Source organism: Amphiprion ocellaris, chromosome 6 (assembly GCF_022539595.1).
Source record: "Amphiprion ocellaris isolate individual 3 ecotype Okinawa chromosome 6, ASM2253959v1, whole genome shotgun sequence".
NCBI lineage: Eukaryota > Metazoa > Chordata > Actinopteri > Pomacentridae > Amphiprion > Amphiprion ocellaris.
Window position 1 is genome coordinate 26,807,079 of NC_072771.1, and position 9,303 is coordinate 26,816,381.

A 9,303-nucleotide genomic window follows, 5' to 3' on the forward strand; every position below is an offset into this window, starting at 1 on the left:
GATGTTAAATTTTTTTTTTTTTTTTAATAAATGTTTTTGAGTTTTAATTATAGTTTTAGCATAGTTTTTTCTCTTTGCTTGTTTAGTTCTGTCATCTGTGTGAAAGGTGCTAAACAAATAAAGTTGAATTGATAAACTGACTAATTGACTAACTCATGATTGTGACAACAGAAGTATTTTCATTGTGATTTAAGAGTTTGTTTAATTTTGAAGGTTGGGGTTAAAATCTTGACAGAAAAAAAGATTAAAGAAATAAACTACATTAAAAAAGCAATTAAATAAAAGGAAAAAAACATTTAATACAATAAAACTTTTAAAAGAAAATTAAACATTAAATTATATTAAACAGACAAAATATTTAATTAGATAATTAAACTGAATATACAAAACATGTAATTATGAAATTAAACAAAGTTTTTTTAAACAAAAATATTAAACATTAAGGATGAAATATTTTAGATAATTAAATACAATTAAACAAGAAGAATATTAAACATTTAAAAAAATGCAAAACATTTAATTAGATTATTAAACCTTTAAAAAGACAAAACATTTAATTAGAAAATTAAATCTTAAAGACAATAAAACTTTAAATAGGAATTAAACAGAAAATACAGTGAAGCATTTAAAAAGAAAATTAAACATTAAAAGGTGGTAAAACATTTAAAAAGAAAAACCTTAAAGATTTAATGGAAAAATTAAACTGGGAAAGAAAAAAAAATTCAAACAAGCTGATAAAACATTTGAAAAAACAACAAACATTAAAAAGACAAAACATTTCAAGATCAAATCAGACATTAGAAAAGAATACAAGGTGAGAAAAGAGCAAAACTAAACATTTAAGAAGACTCAAACTAAAGACGCAACATTTGAAAAGACATCAGTTATACTTTAGAAGATCAAATTAAACAGAAGAGACAAACGATCAAAAAGAGCAAAAACAGATAGAAGTCTTAAAGTGTTTTCTAGTCTGAAATGAAAACATCAAGTTGTTTCTTCAAACATTTCATCTTTCTATGTTCTTGGTTTGATTGTGGACAGATTTACTAACAACTCATTTCAGAAAACTGCTTTCCAGATAAAGTCTACTAGTAGTTGAATGCATCCATCAAACTAATGTTACCTTCTGATCTCCACAAACTTCACTGTTCAGTGAAGAGAATCAAAGTTTGTTGAGGATTTCTAAAAAACCCACAGGTGAAGGTCTGAGAAGAACTCAGATGGATGGTCTAAATGTGAAATCAAGACTCATGGTCACAAGGTTTAAGGCTTCTGTTAACCAGAAAGTTCAAACTAACAGAGAAGTACTGAGAAACTTTTAAAATTTCAGTCCTCAGACTGTCTAAAGGTTCAAACTAACAGAGAAGTACTGAGAAACTTTTAAGATTTCAGTCCTCAGACTGTCTAAAGGTTCAAACTAACAGAGAAGTACTGAGAAACTTTTAGAATTTCAGTCCTCAGACTGTCTGAAGGTTCAAACTAACAGAGAAGTACTCAAGAACTTTTAGGATTTCAGTCCTCAGACTGTGGAAAGGTTGAAACTAACAGAGAACTACTCAGGAACTTAGAAGATATCAGTCCTTGGACTGTGTGAAAGTTCAATCTAACAGAGAACTACTGTGGGACTTAGAAAATTTCAGCCTTCAGACTGTGTGAAAGCTCAGGTCCTGAGGACTTGGGAGGTGTGGAGGCTTGGAAAGTCTGGGAACCGAAGGTTCAACCCTCCAGCACAAAGGCTGAAGTCCAGCCTCCTGAGAAAAACGGTGAGACGAGACCCGAGTTAAAAAAAAAAAACTTGAAAATGACAAAAAATAGATGATAAATGCGCAAAAAAAAGAAGAATTAGTATCTGAGCGAGTAGCTCAGGAGGATAAGAAGAGGACTACCAAGCGGAGGGTCGCAGGTTCAAGACCCGCCACCGGCCCTTTTCTTTGTTCTTCTTTGTCAGGATTTTGAGAAAATTTAAGAAGTGTCTGGTCTTGAACCAGCGACCTGCAGCTCCATAGGCAAATCCTTAACTCACTGAGCTACAGATCAGATGAAAAGAAATAATTTCGTCGTCCCTTTGGCATCGTAGTTCCTCAAGTGACTACATGGGTGGAGCTGAGGCGGAGTCTGGGTGGGGTCAGGGCGGAGAGTGGGCGGGGAGGTGGGTGGTGGCCTCCCCCCTCTACTCCCCCACCTCCCCCTACCACCCACCACACCTTCCCCCGCCTCACGAGTTCTTCGAGTCGCCACGAGTTCTTCGAGTCTCCACGGGTTTTCCCCAGTTTCTGGAGTTTCCACCAGGTCCCAGGCAGAACAACTTGTCATGAAGAAGTGTTGAAGTCAGCCAGGATGGACTGACTTTTTACAGCCACTGGAAGGAAGACCACTAGAAGAGCAGGTCTTTAACCACCATCCAGAAAATCCATGGAGTTGGTCAACTTTTATCAACCTCCATCCACATGTTCAACTTGATATCTTTGAGATTTTTAGCACCACAAACCTTTAGTATCACACTTTATTATCAATTATTAGGACTTTAATGGAATCCACCAGCAGATTTACTTTTTGTTGACGAACTTTATTCTTGTCATCATGGGACTGCTGTATTTAAAACTCTTCCTTCTATTTGACCTCGTGTTTATTAGTTTTAGTGGAGAAAGTTACTTTAGTTGTCCATTAGTCTCTTAAAAACCAAATAATAAATTGGATTAGTCAAGATGTTTACATTTCTTACTTTGTCATATTTTAAATATGACAAAAAAATATAAAAATAAAGCGTCTTGAGACAATTTGACCTGTAACTGGCGTTATATAAATAAAACTGAATTTTAAACTGTATGCATCTTGTAATGTTGGAGTAATTCAGCCATATATGTTGGAAAAACGTTTTCTTTGTCCATTAATCTGTTGATTGTTTTCTCCACTAATTCATTTCTTGTTCTGGTTTATAAAATGTCAAACCCAAATATATTCAGTTTACTGTCATAAAAATCGAACAGATTTACATTCATGATGCAGGAATCAGGCAGTTTTTCATTTTTTATTATCTTAGTTTAGTCAGAAAGATAGTTGATAATGTGTGAATTGTTGCAGCTTGTGAGCCGTAAAAGGTTTTAATCTTTGGGGCCGTGTGTCAGAAAACATTTAGAAACCAACATTAACAAAACACTCAACAAAGATTTGAACATCATTAAAGGGAAATCCAACTTTTGCATGACAATGTCTAATTAAAGGACATTTATTTCCAACGTAAATGTGTGATATTCATCCTCTGGAGCTTTCTCTTCACATCGTCTTCCACCTGGACTGGTTTGGTCGGGAGCATGTGCAACAAACATTTGAAAAACTGCACTTTAACATCAATGAATGACACTGAAGTTTAATCTCTACATAAATGAGACTGAGTCTGGATGTGCTGCTCTGTCATTAACTCCTAAGTTTAGGGAAAGTTCAAACAAAAGAGTACAGTTCAGATCAGACTTGAGAATGAGCTGATTTTGAACAAACATCTCAGACTTTCTGAGCTTCAGCACCTTTAGCAAGATATTTTAACAACAAGCAACTCAAGAGATCCAGAAGTTGGAGAGAGTTAGCTTTAGCTGAGCCAAAGAACATGTGGGATGCTAACCTAGCAAACATTTCGGACTTTTCTCTGTGAATTCTGAGAAATAATTTCCTGTTTAATGACAGAGCTACACATCTGAACTCAGTCTCATTAAAACAGACTCTAATTCGGTGTCATCCATCCATATTAAAGTGCACTTACCCAAAATGTTTGCTGCATGTGCTCCAACAAAACCTGTCCAGGTAGAAGGAAACTTTGACAAACAGGAAGTGGACGATTCCAAGCAGATTTATAGAAGGGGGAACCGGACTGTACTAAGTGTGGTGGAGTATAGAGGGGTGTTTTGTGGGTTTTTAAGGCTGATAATGATTATTAGTGAGACATTTGGAGTAGATATTAATTTGCAGTAACTGAAAGTATTTAAAATCTTGGAGTTAAACTTAGAAGAACACAAACTAACAGAAAACTTTGTTGATACGTTATTGTTTTGTTTACAGATGTTATGTTAAAGGAGTTTTATTCGTGACGCATAGCCAATCAAATCACTCCAGAAGTGACCATAGTGTTTTTCAGGGCCTCCTTTACATTATTTCATCATATGGCACGTTTTTACATGTTGAAAAATCTCATTTTTTTCGACATAGTATACTATGGCGTTTTTTTGCGCCAAAATTCATGATGATTTTTTTTTTCAAAGAAAACCTTTCTGGAGTGTTTTTCATGGCCTACTTTACATTATTTCATCATATGGCACGTTTTTACAACATGTTGAAAAATCGCATTTTTTTTTCGACATAGTATACTATGGCGTTTTTTTGCGCCAAAATTCATGATGATTTTTTTTTTCAAAGAAAACCTTTCTGGGGTGTTTTTCACGGCCTCCTTTACATTATTTCATCATATGGCACGTTTTTGCAACATGTTGAAAAATCGCATTTTTTTTCAACATAGCATACTATGGCGTTTTTTTGCGCCAAAATTCATCATGATTTTTTTTTTCAAAGAAAACCTTACCATAGTGTTTTTCACGGTCTCCTTTCCATTATTTCATCATATGGCACGTTTTTACAACATGTTGAAAAATCGCATTTTTTTTCGACATAGTATACTATGGCGTTTTTTTGCGCCAAAATCCATGATGATTTTTTTTTCAAAGAAAACCTTACCATAGTGTTTTTCACGGTCTCCTTTACATTATTTCATCATATGGCACGTTTTTACAACATGTTGAAAAATCGCATTTTTTTTTCGACATAGTATACTATGGCGTTTTTTTTGCGCCAAAATTCATGATGATTTTTTTTTCAAAGAAAACCTTTCTGGAGTGTTTTTCACGGCCTCCTTTACATTATTTCATCATATGGCATGTTTTTACAACATGTTGAAAAATCGCATTTTTTTTTCGACATAGTATACTATGGCGTTTTTTTTTGCACCAAAATTCATGATGATTTTTTTTTCAAAGAAAACCTTTCTGGAGTGTTTTTCACGGCCTCCTTTACATTATTTCATCATATGGCACGTTTTTGCAACATGTTGAAAAATCGCATTTTTTTTTCGACATAGTATACTATGGCCTTTTTTTTGCGCCAAAATTCATGATGTTTTTTTTTCAAAGAAAACCTTACCATAGTGTTTTTCACGGCCTCCTTTACATTATTTCATCATATGGCACGTTTTTACAACATGTTGAAAAATCGCATTTTTTTTCGACATAGTATACTATGGCGTTTTTTTTGCGCCAAAATTCATGATGATTTTTTTTTTCAAAGAAAACCTTACCATAGTGTTTTTCATGGTCTCCTTTCCATTATTTCATCATATGGCACGTTTTTACAACATGTTGAAAAATCGCATTTTTTTTTCGACATAGTATACTATGGCGTTTTTTTGCGCCAAAATTCATGATGATTTTTTTTTTCAAAGAAAACCTTTCTGGAGTGTTTTTCACGGCCTCCTTTGCATTATTTCATCATATGGCATGTTTTTACAACATGTTGAAAAATCGCATTTTTTTTTCCACATAGTATACTATGGCGTTTTTTTTTGCACCAAAATTCATGATGATTTTTTTTTCAAAGAAAACCTTTCTGGAGTGTTTTTCACAGCCTCCTTTACATTATTTCATCATATGGCACGTTTTTGCAACATGTTGAAAAATCGCATTTTTTTTTCGACATAGTATACTATGGCCTTTTTTTGCGCCAAAATTCATCATTTTTTTTTTCAAAGAAAACCTTACCATAGTGTTTTTCACGGCCTCCTTTACATTATTTCATCATATGGCACGTTTTTGCAACATGTTGAAAAATCGCATTTTTTTTCGACATAGTATACTATGGCGTTTTTTTTGCGCCAAAATTCATCATGATTTTTTTTTTCAAAGAAAACCTTACCATAGTGTTTTTCATGGTCTCCTTTCCATTATTTCATCATATGGCACGTTTTTACAACATGTTGAAAAATCGCATTTTTTTTTTCGACATAGTATACTATGGCGTTTTTTTGCGCCAAAATTCATGATGATTTTTTTTTCAAAGAAAACCTTTCTGGAGTGTTTTTCACGGCCTCCTTTGCATTATTTCATCATATGGCATGTTTTTACAACATGTTGAAAAATCGCATTTTTTTTTCCACATAGTATACTATGGCGTTTTTTTTGCACCAAAATTCATGATGATTTTTTTTTCAAAGAAAACCTTTCTGGAGTGTTTTTCACAGCCTCCTTTACATTATTTCATCATATGGCACGTTTTTGCAACATGTTGAAAAATCGCATTTTTTTTTCGACATAGTATACTATGGCCTTTTTTTGCGCCAAAATTCATCATTTTTTTTTCAAAGAAAACCTTACCATAGTGTTTTTCACGGCCTCCTTTACATTATTTCATCATATGGCACGTTTTTGCAACATGTTGAAAAATCGCATTTTTTTTCGACATAGTATACTATGGCGTTTTTTTGCGCCAAAATTCATCATGATTTTTTTTTTCAAAGAAAACCTTACCATAGTGTTTTTCACGGTCTCCTTTCCATTATTTCATCATATGGCACGTTTTTACAACATGTTGAAAAATCACATTTTTTTTTTGACATAGTATACTATGGCGTTTTTTTTGCACCAAAATTCATGATGATTTTTTTTTCAAAGAAAACCTTTCTGGAGTGTTTTTCACGGCCTCCTTTACATTATTTCATCATATGGCATGTTTTTACAACATGTTGAAAAATCGCATTTTTTTTCGACATGATTTTTTTTTCTAAATTTGTTTTGGCCCTGTTTTATTTTTTATTCAATAGGTAAACAGAAATGGCAACATTTAAACAGGGAAGAACTGCAGTAACAGGTCATGAGCTGGAAGCAAACCTGAATCTCTGACGCCTTCCTGTTTACAAGTCGCTCTCTCAACCAGTTGAGCTACCTGAACACAGTTAGTCCACTTGTTGAATGACATACTAAGCTATGACATAATACTGACATTTTGGACGACATACTAAACTATGACATTTTTGTCATATTTTGGACAACATAGTAAACTATGACATTTTTGTCAAAATTTGGACGACATACTAAACTATGACATTTTTGTCATATTTTGGACGACATACTAAACTATGACATTTTTGTCAAAATTTGGACGACATACTAAACTATGACGTTTTTGTCAAATTTTGGATGACATACTAAACTATGACGTTTTCAACACATTTTGGACGACATACTAAACTATGACATTTTTGTCACATTTTGGACGACATACTAAACTATGACGTTTTTGTCACATTTTGGACGACATACTAAACTATGACGTTTTTTCCACATTTTGGACGACATACTAAACTATGACGTTTCAGTCAAATTTTAGTCATCTTCAGGAGAGGATATCCCCTCATCTGTCATCATTCATCTCTAAAATATTCTTTGAGAACATTCACATAAAAATCAGTGAAGTTTTACTGGTATACATACGTGGACAAAGTTGTTGGTACCCCTCGGTTAATGAAAGAAAAATCCACAATGGTCACAGAAATGATTTTAATCTGACAAAAGTAATAATAAATAAAAATTCTATGAAAGTTAAGCAATGCAAATCGGACAGCCGGGTCGTAATGTTTTTTGAGCAACACTCCATACTATGACGTTTTTACAATGATGGTTCTACTATGAAACCAGTTTGACATGTTCAGGTGTTCTTTGTGTGAAAACTCAGAGATTTCAGGTATCAGAAGGTGGTTTTCAACTTTCTTTGTTAACTTTCTGCTTCAACTTGAAATTTCCTTCACTAAGCCAGCCCTCTGGACTTCCAGGAAGCTGTGTTCCTATTGGCTGTCCAGGTGGCTGCTTGCTGTTATCAGGAACACCTGAGCAGCTCAGTGTCTTCCTGCTTTATTTAGCTGCAGCCAAACATTTCCTCTGCTTCCTTCACCACTGAACCGGGTTTGGCTCCATTGCTTTAGTTCTTTAGGCGTTGGCTTGCAGCTTCCAGCAGTAAAATTGTCTTTAATGTGTTTCTTGGTGTGTTTTAGGGCTTTGTACTGGATAGTTGTCTTGGTAAAGGTGGTTCTTTAGCCACAGTTAGCACATGGTGCTAATGTGTGCATTGATTAGTGGATTTGGTGCAGCTGAGCTGTGTCTTTATCTTGGCTGTAGTGAGTCTTTAGAGGTTTTTGGTCAGACACATTCTGTATTCTTGTTTGAGAACCAACGTTGGTTGTCCAGAAGGTAAGAGTTCCTGTCCTGATTCTCTGTTCTCAGAGGTTCTCTGGTAGGCTGCAGGAGACTTTAGCGTTTGGGTTGTGCTAGTTTGGTTTTTGTACGGTTTCATTTGGACGACTATCTTGAGGCCCCTCCATGTGGTTTAGTGAGGTTTTCTGGAACAGTTCTACAAAGCAACCTGCAGCAGAAGAGACTTTGAGAGTTTTTAGGAAGTTCTGGAGAGCAGACTTTAGAGCAGCAGAAACATTTGTCAGCAGTTTGAGCAGGAGAAGGTGAGCTTCAGAGTAGAAATGAGAAGGAAACCTTCTTGACCCGTGTGGTGAGGTCCTGTACCAAGAGTTTGAGCAGGTTGTGAAGAGTCTGTAGTTCTTTGGTCTGAAAGCACAAGAAGAGTCGACTCATTAAAGGAGAAAACAGGAGATATTGTTGCTTCTTCTGTCACTCTGCAGTTTCCAGTTTCCTTAGACTGAATATCAATTTTATATTTTAAATGATTTACCATGTGAGCCCAAGAAGACTTCAATAAACTCCCTCCATCCCCTGGACACAACATATTTTATTACCATGTTAAATTTTTTTTTTTTTTAATATGTTTTTGAGTTTTAATCATAGTTTTAGCATAGTTTTTTCTCTTTGCTTGTTTAGTTCTGTCATCTGTGTGAAAGGTGCTAAACAAATAAAGTTGAATTGATAAACTGAATAATTGACTAACTCATGATTGTGACAACAGAAGTATTTTCATTGTGATTTAAGGGTTTGTTTCATTTTTAAGGTTGGGGTTAAAATCTTGAAAGAAAAAAAGATTAAAGAAATAAACTCCATAAAAAAAGCAATTAAATCAAAGGAAAAAAACATTTAATACAATAAAACTTTTAAAAAGAAAATTAAACATTAAATATAATTGAATTATATTAAACAGACAAAATATTTAATTAGATGATTAAGCAGAAGATACAAAACATGTAATTATGAAATTAAACAAAATTTTTCTAACAAAATATTAAACATTAAAGATGAAATATTATAGATAATT